We start from the raw sequence: 5,981 nt of genomic DNA on the forward strand, positions 1-5,981 counted from the left end.
GTTTTCTTTCTAGAGTAATAAATAAAATCATTAATAATTTCACAATTATTTGTCTATTCTTATACATATGTTGGGCTGGAGCGATAGCACAGCGGTAGGGCATTCGCCTTACAAGCGGCCAACATGGCCGACCCGAGTTCGATTCCTCTGCCCCTCTCGGAGAGCCCGGCAAGCTGCCGAGAGTATTCGATATGCCAGAGACAGTAACAACAAAGTCTCCAATGGAGACGTTACTGGGCCCGCTCGAGCAAATCGATGATCAACAGGAGGGCCTTTACCTTTTACCTTTACCTATACATATGCTAGAAGCCAAATATTGTTAATGGTCTCTATAATTATGCTGAAATACTAGTGCCCAGAGATATGTGGCAATTGAGGAAGAAGTCAATTAGGTCAGAGCTGTCTATACAAACCAAGATATAAAGTCCTCATTGAGAAGGAAGGAACCAATATAGTCAATTTTCCAGTCCTTTCCTGGTTAAAAACCTTGATACACGGCACCCAACTCTTTTGGCATATTTAGAAAATATTATTGCGTTAACCAGAACTCTATATATCTCAAGAGAAATTGAGCATTCTTGCAATATGCCATCCCATTCAAGTACAACAGTGGCTCTTCCTATGTACAATCGACTGAGTCTAATGGTAGAACTTGTACCCAAGTTAAGGCATAAGCTTCCTGACTGCCAAAGAATTTCTCAGACTTTCTCAGAGAAGCCAATAATTTCTCCACATATTCATTCATGATAATAGTTATGCGCCAACATTTACAGGATTTCCATTGTTCAACAGACACAATTTATCTCTTTAGAACACATCAACTGTTAGTGAAAGGGTAATTTGTCTGTCTTGAACTTAAGCCGTTAGCTTCTGTGGTTCTGTCTCCATCTAGATAGTATCAGTGTTGGGCTGAATAGTCATTGGAGTCCATGAGGGTGGGTGAGTAAGGGGGGAGTTGACCAACTGTACACTGGAATTTCCCTCATTTTCTCTTAATCTAGATGCAAGAACCAATACCAAAATCGGATCATAATCTCTTGGGAACCTTCATGATCTGCAGGCCAGGTAGTGGAGAAAGTGATTTTGTGAGCAGGATGCTTCTCAGCTGGAAATAGGCAAATATGCTTCCATGATGTAAGTGTGGACTTTTGAACCATGGCAGAGGTGGATGAATGGAAAATATTCTCAAAAAAAGCCCTTGTTAGGGCAGAAAGGGCTTCCTGATGACATTTTATTCTTTTATGACACGTTTTCTGGGGAAGCATTGTGGTCTCTCTTAAAGCTTGACAGGGTATATCCAATTTCTGTCTTTTCCTGAGCTGGGAACTAAGTTCTGGGGTCCTTCCTGTTATCTCTGCTACAGTGCTTCACCCATATGTATCTTCAGTCATGCATGCATCAAACTCAATGCAGTGACCACTGAGCTCTTTACTGACATTTTTACCTTTTCAACTGCAGTGTAAAGTCTGATGTGTATGTCCTTTCTAAAGGAAGTGGTAAGTGACAGAGACACTATAGTAGGAGATAGTGACTTCCCAAGCCCACTTAATCACTTAACTTCCCTTTAGTGGTCGATTTGCTCGAGCGGGCGCCAGTAACGACTCCATTTGTCCCTGTCGCGTGCTAGTGTAGCCCAATGGCATCTGTTCGCTCTGGGAACATGAAGAGCCTCAAACCGATCGTTCATGATCTTGACGAAGAAGTCTGACCATCTGGTAGGTGGGCGGCCACACGGTCTTTTGACATCCCATGGAATCCAGTCAGTATCAGCTCTAGTCCAGCGGTCGTCTTTAAATCTCATTACGTGACCAGCCCATCTGATTTTTGACACCTTGGCAAACGAGACAGCGTCCCTGATTCTTGATCGTCAATGGATGTCAGAACTCCGGATTCTTTCTCTCATTTGAATGAAATGTGATATTCCAAGCATAGCTCTTTCTTTTCTTTCTATTCTTCTTTGGGAGACCTGAATAGCATTCTCATCTTGTTTGCGTAGGGCCCAGGTCTCTGAGGCATATGTTAATGCAGGAAGAACAGTGGAATCAAAGAGATGTGCCCGGAGCCAGAGGTTCTTCGTCCTCTTAGCTATTTCTTCGATGCTCTTGAAGGCGTTCCAAGCCGCTCTCTTCCTCCTGCGCAGCTCGGGTGCCAGGTCATTTGTCATGTTGACCTCTCGACCTAGGTACACATAGCTGTTGCATTTGGAGATGGTCGTTCTGTTGAGAGCGAATGGGGCGTCAGGAACGAGGCTATTTCTCATAAACATTGTCTTCGTAAGATTCAGCTGTAGTCCTACCTTTCCACACTCTCGGTCAAAGTCGGCCAGCATTTGTGCCGCTTGGCTGATGTTTGGTGTTATTAAAACAATGTCATCAGCAAAGCAGAGGTGGTGTAGTTGCCGACCATCTATCTTCACTCCCATTCCTTCCCATTCCAGTCGTCGCATGATGTTCTCGAGGGTGACACTGAAGAGTTTCGGTGAAATAGTATCACCCTGCCGCACCCCTCTCTTGACATCAACGATCACTTCTTTGTAGAATGGTGAGATCCTGGTAGTGAATCCGCAATACAGCTCACGGAGGATCCTGATGTATTGGGCTTGAATGCCCTGATTGGCTAGGGCTTCAATGACCACTTCCGTCCCAACAGAATCAAAGGCCTTCTTTAAATCAATGAACGTTAAACAGAGCGGCATCTTGAACTCCCGAGAAACCTCAATGAGCTTGGTTATCGTGTGGATATGGTCGATGGTGCTGAATCCTTTGCGGAACCCGGCTTGCTCGCATGGTTGCTCCCAAGCCCACAGATCTCTAAAAAAATACGTGTAATATTCAAATACCAAGAACATCCTATGGAGCAGCTTGGCTTAACTGACCCTATAAAAGCAGAAATTTCACAATGATTTCTGGGCCTTGTATTTTCTGTGAGTTTGCCTTCCACGCTCTCACTGGTAGATGTTTCAACAAAGTCAAAAGAGCCAACATACAGCAAAAGCAAGTCATCATATGTCAACATTATATTATCTATATAATGGACCCATCTTACTGTTGTGGGGAAGGACAATAAGGACAGGTCTCAGGCACTACGCAGGAATAATATGTTACTGTTCAGCTACAGCCTTAGAGAAACCCTTGACAGATCCTTAACTTTGCTCCCATGGGATATGAATGCAGACTGATCTTGGGACTCACTGGCCAGAGGTAGACTGAAATGAGCCCTTTTAAAGTCCACCACAACATTCTATATTCCTCGAGCCTGGTCAAAGTATTTAAAGTAATGGCAACATTGAGCATAGTTGGGTGAATGTTTGCCACACCTTGGTCATTTCTGAGTAGTCTCACTAGTCCATGGCTGTCTACCATGATCCAGATGATGCTTTGTTGTTGCTCATTTCCCGTACTGGCTGTTGAAAAAACTACAAGCAGGGTGTACAAACCCACTTGGTTTAACTCTTGGATAGTTTCTTCTATTTCCTTATTCACAACTCTCCCCCTGAAACAATCTACTGTTGGACAGTCATCACACCTTCAGCTGGGCAGTACATTTACTGACTCCTTGTTGATTTATGCTCTCAGTACTAGTTTGACTAAACTAGGTTCAGATAGTGATACAGGTTTGCAGAGTTTGACTTTGTGTATTCGTCAATATGATGTTTAATGGAATTAAAGAACTAGAAACCTCTTAGAGAAAAATGGTCATTTGGCAGTGCCAAAAGAAGCTCCCTAATTATAATCACTGGTTCTTTGTACCCTTGAATGACATTAAAGTTTACTTTGATTCAAAAAGCATGACACCACTATTGCTCAAAACAACCTTATTTTATTTCTTGGACAGATTGTCCCTAATACCTTGTCAACTGGAGGTGGTCTGGTACTGGTTCAATATCTTGGGCATCAGAGATATCAAAGTATCTCTCAATCTGTGAAGTCTCTGTAAGAGCAGGTAGGCCACTGAGGGTGTTAGGGGTAAGTGAGGCAGGTCTGAAATACTGTTTAGTTTTGAAATTTTCCAGTAGTCCATGTTACCCAACTTTCATTTTGGTCACGGTCACGGTCCTCCCGTTGATCATCGATTTTCTCGAGCAGGCCCAGTAACGTCTCCATTGTGAGACTTTGTTGTTACTGTGTTTGGCATATCGAATACGTCACGGGGAGTTTGCCAGGCTCTGCCGTGCAGATGAGATACTCTCAGCAGCTTGCCAGGCTCTCCAAGAGGGGCGGAGGAATCGAACTCGGGTCGGCCATGTTGGCTGAGTGCAAGGCAAACGCCCTACCCGCTGTGCTATCGCTCCAGCCCATATCATTTTGGTCTATCTTGAATTTTTGAGGTCCTTCTTTGTTTGGGATCTCTCTAACTGCTTGTACATACTCCATGGATTTGTCAGATTCTCCTAAATAAAAAATCATGTGCTTCGCATACTAAAAACTTTTGTCACACTCCTGAAATCTTGGTTTTAGAGACTCACACATCATAAGGTAGAATAATCCTTACCTGTTCTTCCATTCAGAGGTCAGATGGAACATGATGATTGGAGTTCAAATGATTCCTGATTAACGACTCTGCATGATTAGGGCTTGCAGCACCCTAATTGCTCCTTGATGATTTTAATTTAAAAAAATTAAAACCTTATACCAATGACTGAAGGTAAAACAGAAAATTCTTGACTTTTAATAAGTAGTAATTGTGGTCCCAGCTGAGGTGTCAAAACATGGTACAGTTGGTCTGACTCATTCCCAGATTCTGTCTTAAGGATTTGGCATCTCCTTGGGATTTGGGCTCAGGGTCCCACATGCCTAAAATAGATTCCCTTATTCAGTTGAGCCTTTCAGCAGAATTGAGTACTGCATTAATATGTAATCAATAAGTGAGCAAATCACTTGACCCCCTGAAGTCACTCAGGCACTGACCACAAAGAGGGTGTATGGTGGTGTAGCTCACTTTCTTTGTCTCCTGCATAATCATAGAAATGACATTGCAGTTCTCCCTCCCCTAACTCATTGTTGCACTAAACATAGTTGGATATGATTTCTGACATTTTTCTGGAACTTGTAAGTTAAGAAAATAAACTCAGAGCGCATATATTGTCTCATCACGCATCATTTTTTGAACTGGGACTGGCTCACTAGCTAGTGCTATAGCTGCTTAGATTTTGCTGTAGGAGTCAGATATCACAGAACATTTTATCCATGTATCACCTCCAAATCATTGTCATTCTCTTCATATTTCTGGGTGTTTTATCTCTTAGTATCCCAGTTAAGTGTTTGACACAATAACTTGTACCTTAATATGCAGCAACTCCTACTCTCTCTGCTTTGCAAAAGAGGAAACTAAAGTCTCCATCTTCTCTTGCTAGCCCTGATGCTAGAAGAGCAGCGTGCACTCATGCATTTTTCATTATGTCTGTTCTTCGTCCAACTTTCTAACTGGGAATCAGAGGACACTAGTTAGGTAGCAGAAGCCAACTAAATACCAATAATTATTCAACCATTCACTTTCATTTTCTACCATGGTACATAATGATTAACTCCTCAGATGAACATGTTGGATGAGCCACCACTTGGGGATCTTCACATGCTTACACACAGGTTCACTGCATCTAACATATGGGCTATGTCCACACTGAGTTTAATGACTAACTTAGGGTACCTTTCACTCTTCCCTCCTTATCTTTTCAACTTCTTGACAGCAGTTTGTCCATTGTTGGTTTAAAAGCGTGGTAGTTCGATAGGTGAAATGTGAAACTTGGCCCTATACACAGAATTCAGAGTGAGACTAAAGATAGAGGAACACTACTTCCCCTATCTTTAGTAATACTAGTGATGATAATACTAGAATGAGAGTTTTAATAGACAGGCTGTGTGCATGCACACACACACACACACACACCTTAAAATAAAACAAAACAAGCAAAATGCACATAAGAGGTTTATCTAATAGGTCCACAGAAATAGTACAGTGGTTAAGACACACCCTATGCATAT

General features: G+C 42.4%; 1 non-coding gene across 1 annotated transcript; it reads left to right on the forward strand.

Moving 5' to 3' along the window:
• The first annotated feature begins 4,468 nt into the window (after positions 1 to 4,468).
• On the forward strand, positions 4,469 to 4,603 carry LOC130030856 (U8 small nucleolar RNA). The gene has a single exon (XR_008793530.1). It is a non-coding gene; the product is annotated as a U8 small nucleolar RNA (small nucleolar RNA).
• The last annotated feature ends 1,378 nt before the right edge of the window (positions 4,604 to 5,981 follow it).

The sequence above is a fragment of the Sorex fumeus genome, unplaced genomic scaffold, assembly GCF_029834395.1.
Source record: "Sorex fumeus unplaced genomic scaffold, SorFum_2.1 ptg000044l, whole genome shotgun sequence".
Taxonomy (NCBI): Eukaryota; Metazoa; Chordata; class Mammalia; order Eulipotyphla; family Soricidae; genus Sorex; species Sorex fumeus.